This window comes from Paralichthys olivaceus, chromosome 12 (assembly GCF_024713975.1).
Source record: "Paralichthys olivaceus isolate ysfri-2021 chromosome 12, ASM2471397v2, whole genome shotgun sequence".
NCBI lineage: Eukaryota > Metazoa > Chordata > Actinopteri > Pleuronectiformes > Paralichthyidae > Paralichthys > Paralichthys olivaceus.
In genome coordinates, this window is record NC_091104.1 from 19,755,872 (window position 1) to 19,771,132 (window position 15,261).

The following is a 15,261-nucleotide window of genomic DNA, read 5'->3' on the forward strand; positions in this document are numbered from 1 at the left end:
GACTCAAGTGAATTATTTATTTTCCAGTTGAGCAGTCCAAACAAAAGATTGTTTTCTGCACTGAGTGTACAACAGCAGGGAATGTGATATTTTCTGGTGGACTGTTGGACCTCCTTATGTACGTAAATGGTTCACCCACACAAACCATGACTCACTATCCTGCCCATGATACATCATCAGCAACGCTCAACTACTGTATTTGATTGTGTAGGTGTGTGTTCTTGATTGACAGCAAGTTCATTGTTCAACCATATGTAACTGAAATAGATTGTATTTCTCACACACACACACACACACACACACACACACACACACACACACACACACACACACACACACACACAGTATCTTGGCAACAGCAGTGGTCAGGTCATTGGCAGGGGTGCCAGACTGCAGCGACAGACGAGTCACACACACATGCATGTGAACACAGACAAATACACACTTGGCACTTTTGTGTGTGTGTACAACCCAATATCCTTGAAATTATACCCTTATTAAACTGCAACAAATATATTTTTATTACAGGATCAAGTTGAACTATGTTTAAGAAAAAGATTTCTGAGATTTCGAGGATGAAGTCAAGGTAGAACAGAAACAATCATAATTTTAGCAGAGTAAAGACAAAAGATATATTTTAGGAAATTATTAACAGATTTGTTTTCTTTATTCTTGTATAATTACAACTTTTCGTAATATAAGATTAATCTCAATTGATTTATTCTTGTTTATTTATTCTCAGAACTGATGGTGCAACAAATACACCAGAATACACGACCAAATACAACATCCACATATAGTTTACTACAAGATGATTTAACTATTTAATGGCTTTTCTATAGTCACAAATGTATTTATTCATATTTGACCAAAACCACGATCGTTTCCTGAAGTTAACTAAATGGATTTTGTTGTTTTTACCTAACCACAGACAGGACTGTGGTTACCCCAGTCTCTGGTGTGGCAGGCGTGTGCTTTATATGCTCATCATCTATCTCTGAGTGACTCTGCTGCCGTTAATAAATATGCAGCTTCATCCGTTCAAAAAAATGAGGGACAGAAACCAGCAAGCGATTATAATCTCTGCTGAACAAAAAACAAACTTAATTATTATAAAGGACCCAGTAAGTCCCACTATTAAAACCTATACAGTGTGGTACTGTGTGATGGTTGTCCTGGTGACCTACTGGTGCATACATCACTTCATATTAATCATCACTGGCCTTTCACTTGTTTCACCCCAGCATTTCATATTCTGTAGCATCATACACCATGAGTGGCCTGTTCATGTTGGGCTGCATTTAAAATGGAAAACATTTGCCCTTATCTGAAGCCTGCTGTCCTTTTTCCTGTCTGTGTGTCGCACTTACTTCATCCAGTGCCCTTTTTTCCGGCAAACTATTACATTACGTGATGGTCAGATAAATTTAGCATTCTCTTAAAGCATAAAAAAGTATATTGTATTTACAATAGATATCTGTTTCTTGAACAAAGTTGGAGTAACTTAAAACAGAAAGGCAATGGAAAATGTTTGTAATATCAGCTGATGCTCTTTTCTCACGTCGACACAGTTGTTTTCTGAACTGAAGGACAGATTGATGTGACCACATCAGTACAAGCTGGGATAGGTTTCATCACAGAAACCTCTTAGATAGGTTTGGTTGTGTTCGGGTCAGAATAAGTATTTAGTTAGGGTTAAAAAAAATGACAAAATTAATTGTCAGTTGAAACTTGACACGAACAGTAGTCTTTTTTTTAGTTTGGCCCATGACCCATCCACTAACATGGAGGAGGGATTTGTGACTCTACTGCAGCCAACCACCAGCTGGCAATTGAGATGCTTTGGCTCTACTTTTGGGGAGCTGCAACGGCCATCTTGATATACTCTCCAATGTTCTTAGTGTATCCCCAAAGTTATTACAATTCATCATGAGTAAAACCTGAATTGTTGATATGGGCAGATTTTTGTTGTGGGAATTTGTGAATGTACGAGATGGTTAACAAATGTGACACAATAAGACCCTTGGTCATATATGTGTATATATATATATATATATATATATATAAAGTGATTTTGGATACATCCTTTTGGATCTTGCGTGCAAATGATGATAATTTATTATTCATTACTTGACATTGAATAGGTAACAAAAAAGGGAAAATGAATACAAATAGAATGAAACACTAAATTCAGATCAACTTTTATTTATTATTTTACTTTATTTCTGGGTTTGCGAGGAAACCAGTCCTAAATCTCCCCAGTCACACAATCCCCTGTCGTCTCTTTCTCACGTTGAGCTACAGTCCAACTCTTTCTGTGAGGTCAGGATTATGTCTTGATCTGTTGCGGGGCCCTGACACACTGCACTGTTTCTCTCACTGTCTCCGAAACCCTCTGAAGTGACATCTCATAACATTTTATTCCCTCTCCTACTCTCTCCGACCGCATCTTATCAAGCACTTTCTGGTTTTCTTGTCTTAACAGTATATGTGAGTGAGACTCCAGTAGTCCAGTGTTAAGATTAGGACAGCATGGCTGTGATGCAGGAGGAAACAGAAAAAATCTGTCAGGGATTAGAGGAGATTTTGGAGAGTTTCATGTCCTCTGTGCAAGGGCGATAGAAACGTTTGGATGAGGAAGGACAAAAAATTAAAAGTATGAAATAGTACATTATTGAAATTTATGAGTTTATGTTTTGCAAAGAGTTACCCGCATCTGAGTGTCATTTGCTTGTGTTTACGAGCCCGTTGCTGCAGAAATACAGGTGTAAACATGCAAATTCTAGTAATTTACAGCAGTTAACCAATTTTTTTTCTTTCCATCTGTTTGCAGAGGGCGCCAAACAGGGTATTAAAGTGTACACACGGGCCCACGCGGACAGACACGCAGAGGGTCAGGTTGAGGCAGCCCGACAAACACCCCTTCCCAAATACACACATATGCACTTCTGAAGGGCAGCCAAACCACACGGAAAGGCTGTGCAGTGGCAGCTGGATCAGGGTTACACTGTGTGAGTCTGTGTGTGTGTGTGTGTGTGTGTGTGTGTGTGTGTGTGTGTGTGTGTGTGTGTGTGTGTGTGTGTGTGTGTATAGGTTTAAGAGGGTGCCAGCAACAAAACCAGGGCAAAGCTATTTATACATCACTGATGCTGATGGAGTCTTATCTAGCACCAATGGCCTCAAGCCCCCTCACACACACCCCATTACCCCACACACAGTGCTGCTGTACGTACCCCACACACACGCACACACACACTGCACCACTGACTCACTATAACAGCACAAGTTTGCCCCTGTTAACACACACAGTGAGTTGATGGTGACGCTTTCGCATCCGAGTCCAGAGCCCAGTATTGTTATTATTTTCCACATCAGCGGGTTTGGGCCACGTCCAAATGTGAGAATGGGAAAGATGTGAGCTTCTGGCGAGGGACACTCAAAGCGGATTGTAACACTTAACTGTTTGCTAATTAAGCAAGCTGCACAGTTTGATAGCTCTGCTGCAGAGAGTGCTGCGGCGGATGGCAGCTGAAGGTGTTGTGTTGCTCTGATTATTCCTCGTGCTTATTTGCTTCTCTTTCACCTTGTTCTGCATCACCTCGGAATGTCAGCAACACAGTCAGAGCAACCCTGGTGATGGTAAAGGTCTATTTCTAGGCAGGTGAATTAAAATAAGATGCAGATGGCTGACAAACAAGAGGGCAAAGTAACAAACGGTCCAATCTTACTGCTCATTTATGCTCAACATTAGATATGTATACAGACACAACCTTCTGTCCCTACTCTGCGTTCATTTCCTCCGTCTGTGTGCATGTTTTCTGAAAGCTTACAGAAATGGAGCAGTACCATCAAAAAAAACTTGGACGGACATTGCAGCAAACAGTTCAAGTGAGACGACCAATGGACGCATGAGGAAGGGGTCTCAAAAATGAGGACGGACTGCAGGTTGGAAGGAAACTATTCAAGAGGTAAATATAGCGATTGCATGATTGTTGGTGTCACTGTTATTTTGAGGGCACTCAAATATATTTACTTAAGCTACATAGCTGGGTGCACGATGTGTTTACACTTTTTCTCTACAGAGAAGCACTCTCGTACCACTTAAAGCACCTGGGCTGCATTTAGCCCAGACAAATCATAGCAAAAGGTCTATTTAAACATAAATGTGGTGCGTTGGACACCCTTTTGTGATATGCAAGCTTTGCAACTGTTCCCTAAGGAGGCCATTCTTGGCATTTCTTGGCAAGAAATTTCAGCGGTAGATGACTCGGGTTTAAATGCGTGTTTAATATTAAAATATATGCTTATCAATTTAACAACTAGACCTATTTGTGGAAATCAGCATGAAAGCCTGTAAAATAGGTTACCGTTAAATCTTAACATCTAATGACCAAAGCTATTATTGCTTATTGTAATAAATACATTCATTATAAAATACTAAGGGTTTGTACACTTGTTGCTGCTGATTGGGCAAAACCTCTAACACGTCCAATAAATGATAGATATTGTACCTTGAAGCTCGTTGCACACTGAGAAAGCATAGAGTTGAACCAGGAAACTATAGCAAAACTGAGACTGCATGTGCCCCTGTCCCTTAAAGGGAATGTGAGATGGCACACAGATTGGTTTATTGCATGTGTCACACTCATGATTAATTTCTAAGGCCTACCTTTGTTGTCAATGCATGAGGGTATCTTGGCACTGACCATCCAAGTCTGAAGTATCCAAGGTTGATGAGCACCATTCTTCCTAAAGCTAGAGTAGCCTCACTTCTGTTGTTTGAATGGGGCAGGTGGTTATATAGCAGCTATGGCAATGAGACTAAATCCTCATTGCTTGCATACTATTTAGTTTTGGAATTACAGTATTACGGAAATTAGATCAGGGCAGAAAAAGTAGCGTCGAGAAGCTTAACGTACTTATGTTTAAATTTGTGTTGTGGTTTCCTTAGTTTTTTTTGTTCTGCCTCCACCATTCAAGGCCTTCATTGACACTTGCAGATGAATATTGCTCAACTTCAAAACATGCGCACAACCAACAGGAAAACAGGATGTGGTAGCCATGCACTCACAAACACATGGTTAATTGCATGTACATATATTAGTTCTCAAAGGCATTATTAAGCTAGACATTAGCGATGCATGCGACACACCCTCCTCATTCATTTCAATAATGGCATTATGTCGACGCAGCAACAGTAACAGAACAATATAAGATGTGGTCATTGGACAAAAAACATGAGTCTGGATCAACTTTTACAGAAACATTTCTAAAAGTAAATACACAACGGATGAGAAAAAGATTACCATGACACCATTGTTTTAAATTTTTTGGCCAACTGTGTTTCATACTATGTCTGTGATCTTTAACTCATCCTATTTTCAGTGTCTCAGCGACGTGCCCCCGACAACGCAGCCTCACCCACTGCTGCTGCCTCTGAATTTGAACGCCCTGTAACATGTCCATACTCATGTCAGTTTGGCTTAATAATCCTTGTCAAACCATTCAGTGAAGCTTCTTTAAACATTATTCAGGTCTTTCCTTTAAGTAGTATTTTTATTGTTTGATTCTGTTTCTATTAATTGTTGCTGTATTATTTAATCCGCAGAAATACAGAAATGTAGATAGTTGCAGACTTCAATTAGTGATGGATGACGCTTAATTAAAAATGTCAGTACAACAATTGAAAAATACTCAGTAAAAATCTTTGTACTATGGGGTAGTTTATTTTATTAATAATGGTGATGTAGCTGCCACAAAATATAGTGAAGTAAAATATGAAAACTAAGTAATAGAATATTGTAAAGATGCAAGTTAGTGCTGTATGTAAATACAGTACTAAATGTACCTGTTTTTTCACCAGCGTCTGTTGGTATTTTATATATTTTTTACAAAATGGTTCTTACATGATTTAGTCTGCTCTGCTATGAAACTGCATCTACATTATGGGATGTCACTCATTAGTACTTGTGCTAATTGGTGATGACAGTTTGTCTGTGAGGCCCAGGTGCAGTGTGATCAGCCAGCCATGCCTAGTCCACGCACCCCCCCCCCAGTTCTGTCACACACACACACACACACACACACACACACACACACACACACGCACACACACACGTCCGTTTTTAATGGTTGGTTTTTCGGTAGGATTACGCAAAAACTGTAAAACGATTTCCACAAAACATGGTGGACGGATGGGATGTGGGCCAAGAACCAATTAAATGTTGGTGCAGAAAGTACAAAAGTAGGACCCAAATTGTTATAAAATTAAATTTTAGGTATGAACATTGTGTGCATAAGGAGGATTTATGAGTTATTTGTCACACAGCTTAAACAGGAGCAGGCTGGGAGTGAAGTTGTGCTGTTTTACTTTGCTGCAGAGTGACTTGCTTTGGAGACGTGTGGTGTTTTGGTGCATGAAATCAACTGTGTGTGGATGTGGAGAGTTTTACAGAGGGGGCATACTTGTTGTATAACTAACAGCTGTCTCCTCCTTTGTTTCCAAAACGTATGTTGCTTTTCTATGCTTTGGAAAAGGATAGATGTAGTCATGTTGTTCCACTGGTGCTTGTTGGACTGATCTGAGGGAAATAATAGTTTTCGCACTTTCAAACTGGAAAAACCAACGTAAAAACTGAAAAATCTGGTAGGTTAGCTCTTTGCTGCTGAGTCTTTCTGGAAATCAATAATAAAGGTAATGTCTGTGCTTGTGTGCGTGTGTGTGTTGGAGGAAATGAGGTGACCCGCTGCGTTTGAACGCACTCTGACAGAATGCCTCGTCAGATGTCTGAGGAGCGTCAGCCAATCAGCTCTCATGTCTGTCTGCTAGCACTGCTTATGTCCTGGTCACACACATGAAGGATGCAACACGCACGTGAACACACACACATAGAGATGAAGCATAACGCACAAGGAAGGACACACACATCAGAGCTTTGGGCACATGCAACATGAAACACACACTAATTAATATGCAACACACACACACACAAACATACACACGCACAGAGCAGTGACTCAGACACTCTTCCCTGACAGAAACCCACGCTCTATCTTTCTCTCTCTCTGTGTGAACATCATATGGCTTCCACTGACAGGGACGGATGGCTGTGCTGTAGTCATTAACTGTTCTTGTGTGTGTGTCTGTGTGCGCGCACGCGTGTACCTTCTGCAGCTACACTGAAATCAAGCCAATATAGGTGCTCTGTGGGAGTCAACTTAAAAGCTGCTGCACCCACATGTCACATCCTCTTACGTAAGACATGAGGACAGGAAGGAAAGAGGAAAGAGAGACGTAGGATCTTAACAAGCAGCCAGCCCACAGATTGTAGGTGTATACCTTCAACAGCTACTTTAGTTTAGCTTTAGATTGCATTTCAGAAATCATGTCTTTATTGTAAACCACCCTACAAGTTTCAACAAGCCTAGGTGCATCCAGCATGGAGGCTCATCTCAGGCCAGTTAGCTGAGGAAGATACTTAGGATACATATTTTTCCGAAGGTCATGTGACTTTGTCAGCGAATGTAAACTGGAATTATTTCCAAAGTGGAGAATTTCTCAGCAGTATATTTGTCTAGACTCTAGAGCCACATTTCCAAGAATATTGATAGTTCTTCTGCCATTTATTTATTTATTCATTCATGAGGCTGAGTCTAATTTTACTGCACATGTCTACATCCAATTTGATCCAGTTACAAATACCATGTGGATGTACCTCTTATTGAATTATTGTTTATTTTATTTAATTTATTTGTACAGCAACAGCCACACGATCGTATATCACATATCTGCATTTGCTCAGTAATATCTTAGCAGAGGGAATACTGCGGCACTCGTTTTTCTGCCTTGGGATGAAAATGAAAATGAACAAGAAAAACTAGGTTTGCTTTGCACTAAGACATTTATCCATCCATCTATCTATTAGCAATACCACTTATCCTCTGATATCAGACAAAAGGTCCCCAACATTCAGACAAACAACCATTCACACTCACACCTATGGTTTAAAGTCTATTAATAACTCCAATCAGTATGGGTGCGTTCGGAAAGTCCAAATAATCTCACCCCCTAACCATATTGACCCCGATGGAATATGCCACGAGGTGAAGCTGTAAGGAGTAAGAACCACAGTGTGGAGAAAATTCGACTCCGCATTAAAAAACCAAAAAAAACGAACACTTTATTGATAACAGAATATACACGCAGACTGTAAGGTATTCTCCGTGCTGTAGGCTGTGCACTGACAGCTGTAGTAAAATTTCCTGTCCAAAACAAAATGACACGTTCTGAGAAAAGATGTTTTCAGTTTATACAGCGGAAACATTTAATCATCACCTACTCACAGAAATAAAGATTTAATTGAAAATTAAATTATAAATAAATTATACAGTACTAAATAAATTATATGCTGAAGATAACTTTCAGCACCTCCATCAATACATTATTTTAAGGGGAAGAAATGCCAGAAGCAATGTACATTTCAAATGTTTTATGTGAATTATCAAAATAATGGGCTTATCTGTCTTTGCCAAACACATTTTGCCTCGGCCCATTGTTTAGCTTCCACCGACCCCAGTGATTTTTTTTTCTCAACTCAGAACACCGACCAGCACAAGCTGACACACATGGTTTTGTTCAATAAACTGATTAACCATCTCAGGTGAATCACAGTTTGCGGTGAGGGCCATGTGCAGCATGCTGCACCGTAAATCCCCCTGATCTGTCCTCTAAAAGAAATCCCTGCCGCTGATAGTGGCAGACACCATACAGCGCCCTGATGTTTCGATCCTCCGCTGCCGCTGCAGAGAAGAAAACTTGCCCTTCACTTTTACCAAACTCTGCGGTAGAAAACACAGCAGCGTCCCACCCTCCTCCCCCTCCTCACAGCCTTCTGTCTCAGCTCACACTCCCAGTAAGAGGGGAAGAGGAGGCTCCACCGCTCATGAATAGTTGAATACCTCCAGTATAAGGCCAGACAGTGGATCCTGCCTACCCCTGCATACCTCTTGTGGTTTTGTGTTTATAATGATGTGACGCTTTAGGGTGTGAGGTGATGGATTATGTTGGAATAGGTACGCTGCTCACATCTCTGGTTCCTTACCTTCGATGCATGTAGACCAGAGCAGACACCATGGCTTTATACTGAGAATTATATCTCCAGGATCATCAGAGCAGCTAAGTAGAAATGATTTGTCAGAGATCTTAAATTATATGTAGCACTGTGAAAATGCATTGCTTTTGTTTCAACGTTTATCTCAGATCCATCAGGTTATGATAGTCTGGGGTACATTTACTTCCTTATTGTATTGGACCACACAGTATTATAATTATGCCGAATATTCCTCCTGTTAAGAAACAAACATGATTCCATTCTCCCCAGAGCTTTGTGTTTTCTGCAGAGGCTGATTAAAACAAAACTGCTTAAACCAACTTTCTACTGCCTACATGTCAGTATACTCTGTATATATACAGTATTCTTGACGTATATAAAAACAGTTTTTAAATAATGTAAATTATGGAAGCCATAATTATTCATTAAGATAATATTACAAGAATAAAAATGACGAGACCCAAGGATATTTAAAATACTTAATCTGTAAATATATGCTATTATAATATAGCAAAAAACTACTTTACATCATAGAAAGCACATGTACAAATACAGGAGTTAAAGTAAAAATATAGCTTGGTATAGGCCCTTTTTACATTTGTTGAGGAAACAATACCTGCAGGTTGCTATGGATGACAGGACAGGACAATGATGGTTTTAATTATCCCCAGCTCCCTCAGCTGCCCTCACTCTCCTCTGTTTTCTGTGTAAAAGAGTAAGTAGATGTCTGATAGCTACAGTGTATATCTACATTCCCTCAATAGCTGCCCAGCAGGCCACTTATGCCAAAAGCTGCACCCCACTTGCGCAGGCCTGTTCAGACCCCCCTGTGAGAGCAGCAGAGAGGGGAACAGATGAGGTGACGCGATGTCGGAGGTCTGCAGGAGATGAGGATGGGGGGTGGAGCATGAGAGGAAACACAAGTGAGGAGAGAGGCTATGATTGCCAGCCAGCATGCAGTCAGTAATTACAATGTTGTCTCCTGTCTCACTCTTCCAGCCATTCACACCTTCCTGTCTTACATGCCTGTGTGCTCAAGGTTAACGGGAAGTTGGGGGCGATTGGCTAAATTAAGACACACATACACATGACACATCCAGAGACCAGACTCTTCTGTGTGCTACAAAAGTAGTGAGACAGAACAACTGTGTTGGTCATAGTCAAAGACAGTTTCTTAAAAAAATTATGAAATATGTTTTTGAATAGATGAGTAAATGAAAATAACAGTTGAAAGTTTATATGCCTAAAGTATGTCCACCTACTAAACACCAAACAGTTGGCAGTTTAAAGCTCTACCACTTAATATTTTAAATTTACAATAAATCAAATTACTATTGATGCCATAGACAAATGATAAATACAAATGCAAATTTCAGCTTGTTGTCATCCATCCATCCATTGTCTTCAGCATCCAAGATCTGCTCACGAAGGTAACTGGCTAAGAATGTTCCAGTTATCCCTCTCCACGGCCACACTTTCCACTCCTCCTGGGGGATCCTGAGGCATTCCCACGCTAGTTGAGATATGTAGTCCCCCAAACAAGTGTGGATCTACCCCCCGGGTCTCCTTGCAGTTGAGCACACCTATAAACCTTGAACGGAAGATGCCCATAAGCCACTGTGATAAGATGCCCCAACCGCCTCAATGTGGAGGATCAGCAGTTCTACTGCGAGCTCCCCCTAGATGTCCAAACTCATCATTCTATCTCTAAGGTGTAGAAACCTTGTTTGGCCGATTGTGTTCGGGATCTCATTCTCACTCTCAACCAGAGGTTGTGACCATTGCTGTAGGTTGAAACATAGATCGACTGCTAAGTCAAGGCTTTGCCCTGCTCCTCACTTCCTTCATCAACGGTCTGGTACTAGCTGCACCGACCCACCTGTCCATCTCAAGCTCCATCTTCCCCTCACTCATGAACTAAACCCCAAAATACTTACACCGCTCCATTTAGAGAAGCAACTCACCCTGATACTAGAGAGAGCCCATTGTTTTATGGCCTAACAAATGAGTTGTTTTGATCAGGTCTATGCTGTTATTAACTCTGTTAGATGCCACAGTGGGCAGCTGTTTTTACTATAAAGCTGGAGACAGTAAGCAGCACAGAGCAGTTAGTAACAATAAAACCAGATATTTCCCTCATGAGTTGGAAACCAAAACAGACCTAAAAGCAGATTATTAGAATTATAGGGATAGTTCACCCAAAAATGAAAATTCACATGCAAACGAGGTTCCGTAGGAGGATAACAGCAGACAGTTAGGCTAAAAACATGTTGTAAATGACACTGTTTCGAAGAAGTGGTCACCATTTACTTCAATTGTATTGGATTTAGCTGCAACCCTGTTTACACCTGAAACTTCAAAAGTGTTTTGTGGACTCAAACACTTTACCCACCCCTCCATCGGCACAGTGGTGAGTAGAGAATGAGTGAATTTTCATTATTGGGTAAACTATCACTCGAAATTTGTCCAGTTACCAGCAACACAAATTAAAAGTGATGAATGTTAATTTATGTGTGCGAAATCGGAGGCTAGAAAAAATAAGCTTTATTATGCATAACTCCATTATTACTTCAGCTTGAAGGTACAGTGTGTAGAATTTTGTGATATCTAGTGTTGAAGTTACATGTTGCAGCCGAACACCCCTCACCTCACCCTCTCCTTCCAAACGTGACAGAGAAACTGTGGTAGCCTTCAGTTGTCATAAAAACTCAAAAGGTGTTTAGTTTGTCCAGTCTGGACTTATGTAAAAAACATGGCGGCCTCCATAGAGAGGGTCTTTCCTATGAGTTACCACCACCATCTGTGATTGGTAGAATGATGTCAGCATGCCTTGTATCTGTTGCTTGTGCATCTTTCCTAAAAAACAGGGACTAGTTGTCAGATACCTTTCATTGACATGGCTGAGTGGGGACAGGTTTTATGTAGAACACAATCTAACTTAATCTATTTATAAAGTTGATCCAACATGATTAACCACGAGGGTAAAGTCTGGAGAACTGGGTCCGGAGTTTACCCAGAGTTTGCCTTTCAGACATGCACAACACAGCGGGAGGTTTTCTGTACAGATGCGTTCACAACAGCATCAAATCCTTTGCATTATTCAGGTGAGAGGTGGAGCAGCCAGAGGCAGGAAGTGGCGTTTCGACTCTGATGCGGAGATCCAGTGATTTACTTGACAACACATTGACACTGGCATCGGACATGCGTTTGAAGCGTCATCAACCCCCCCACTCAGTGAAACCTGTTATGTTCCCACATCTGATTCTCCTGACTTTGCACAAACTTTATACGGAGAGGCCAGGTGGAGAAAGACCACACAAACTGAGGAAGGTCTCACTCACACATGCACCTCCTCTGGAGAAAATGTCAGCATGCATGCATGTTCACTGCATGTCTGAAAGCAGCTCATGATGATCCATTCATGATGATGATCTATCAATCTCAAGCATGTCTGCTCTCTGATGCTGGACAGGTAGCACACAGTGGCTTTTATTTTTTCATCTGAAAAACAATGATGTACAACAGAGCTGCAGAGTGATTACTCTCTGTTCCTTCATTACTGCGAGCGGCCACTTCCACATTACTCACTGTCATTTGATCCATTGCTAATATATTGAAAACTGATCAGATCTATGATAACATGAACAGATGTTACATCAATCACTGGTTGGTTGCCCTTTTTGTATGAGTGTGTGTATTTTGCGGCATTAATAGATTTTCTATTCATTTCTGTGCAAAAGCTTGTCAAGCTAACCAGGTACGTTTTGAGAGGTGAGTACAAGTCATGAGTGTGTGAGTGTATGTGCACATGTGTGTATGTGTGTGTGCGACCCTTCCAGCCACAGGATTCATTATTTACAGGAGTGGTTAAAGTAGGACAGCCCGGCCTTCAAAGCTACCTCACTGAGAAGCGCCGGTATCTTCCTGTGCCTTGCTCTCCCTTTTCTCACCCTTTCTCAGCCTGTCTCGCCCCAGCCCTCGCCTCCTTCCTTGATTTACCACTTCACACCAGTATCTTCTTCTTTTTTTTTGTCGCCCTTTCTCATTTTGCCAGCCTCCTCTCCCCCGCTGTCTTGCGTCATTTCTTGCATTTTCTCCCCCTCTCTCATCTTTCTTTTCTCTCTCCCACTGTCTTGCTCATTGCCTTATACCTCTGGTTTGCTTGATTCCTCTGTCTCTCCTTCTTGCTCTCTCTATCACACACACACACACACACACACACATATATAGACATACTTTAGGCTGCTCTACATGAGTGTGTCCTCTCCCCCCTATTTCTCTCTTCCCACTCGTTCACCCCAATCTCCATCTCTTCTCTGCCCCTCACTCATTTTTATTACTGTCACAGGAGCCTTTCTCTCACTCTCCTGCTGCCTCTTCCTCTCCCTCTGTCTCTGTGTTTATGAGCAGAGCTATATTCAGAGTGTCTGGCTGGCAGACACAGAGGAGAAGAGGGGGCGAGAGGGCATGATAAAGCTACAGGAGAGAGAGAGCGAGAGAGATGACAAGCAAAGCAAAGATAGAAAAAGGGTTAGATAATTCCATATAATCGTACCACCTATACATACAATTTTGTGTGTATGTATTTGTGTATATAATGTATTTATACGTGTATATATATACATACTGTATATATGTGTGTGTTTTTATTTCTTTATTTTTCATTTTTACTGATGACTGATTGATTACTGATTCATGACACAGTTCAGGCTTCAATACAAAAAGAAAAAGAGTAAAGACAGAACGACTACTTTATTGATAATACAATGCTTATTGGCTAGGACCGCATGATACAATATGTATCATGACACATGGGTCACCATACACTGTATTTGTGCACCACCTTGGTAGTCTAAAATAAAAATATAAAATCACATCATTTATAACTTTCCATTCTTATTTATTGGGAAATATTTTGCACTGCACATTGTCACTGAACACTTCCCTTGCCATTGATGTCAGCCGAAGCTAAAAACAGCTGGTGTTGGCACTGTATGTGCTAATCAAATCTTGAGTCAGTAACAAAGCACTGTTGCTTTTGAACTTTGAACTCTATGCTCAGACGTCTGTTGTTCTGCAACACAGCGACTTCTTTTCTGTTTCCACTAGCGCACATTTACCACAGTGGCACCATCGGCTCTCTCAAGGCAGCTCTGCACCGCTATCCTCACATTTAAACAATGTTTAAAACAAACAGTAGAGATGGGGCTATCGATACACTATTGTGGTAAAAGGTACTGCAATAGTCAGTATCAATGTTTTTTTCACAGCCGTAATTGATCATTCATATTGTTAGGAGTTTTTATTTAGGCTAAGTTAGCCAAAGCCTTACTGAGAGCAATCTTGCAGGAGGGAAGAGGTCATTGATGTGTGTTTGTTAAAGCAGAAAACCGAGGCGCAGACCAGGGAGTAGAGCAATGTGGTATTTCTGTTTTGAGCAGGTGTTTGCTGAAGAGAGGAGAAAGCTGTGTGTGTGTGTGTGTGTGTGTGTGTGTGTGTGTGTGTGTGTGTGTGTGTGTGTGTGTGTGTGTGTGTGTGTGTGTGTGTGTGTGTGTGTGTGTGTGTGTGTGTGAGAAACTAAGCATTAAAGAGAAAGATGATGCTGAAAAGTCCTCAAGGTCATTTTTAGAAATAAAAACATTATCCCACTTTTACAAATGTCACAGTCTTCCTGCTCCTTTACAGAGAATTCCTCTCTCCTAATTCTGAGGGAATGAAAGTTCACTCCTCCACTCTGGCCGATACTTGGGCGATAATCACTGTTTTCATCAGGACCAGTGTTGCTGGGGCTTGAGATTAAATAATAGAGCAAATAAATCAGCTCTGTAATTAAGCAAACTGGTGCAAAAAGAATCGGAGCTGCAGTGCTCTCTGCAACAAACTGTCTCATTGAATTTTAGAGATTCAATTATTATTCTTGAAGGAGGACTTGTGCTGCCTAATGGCACAAAAACTTTTGCCCATAATGATAGCAGCAGCACATTAGATTGAATGTGTAAACTGCAGGTGTAGAAATTCCATTACGAGTCATTCTACCTCTGTCAAACCATGATTTTCAATTAACGAGACGAGGTCAAAACCGAGCATATGTCTCGACCGTGTGTGGTCAATGTGTGAAATTGAGGATGCAGTTTAAAATTGTTGTGGAACC

At 40.9% G+C, this 15,261-nt stretch overlaps 1 protein-coding gene across 1 annotated transcript in view; it reads left to right on the forward strand.

The window, feature by feature from the left end:
• Positions 1-2,878: 2,878 nt before the first annotated feature.
• The window catches only part of myt1lb (myelin transcription factor 1-like, b), a 128,587-nt gene continuing 116,204 nt past the window's right edge, over positions 2,879-15,261 (forward strand). The window contains exons 1-2 of the mRNA XM_069535961.1: positions 2,879-3,011; positions 3,826-3,968. The gene's annotated coding sequence lies outside the window, so the exon portion shown is untranslated. The remainder of the gene's footprint in view (positions 3,012-3,825; positions 3,969-15,261) is intronic.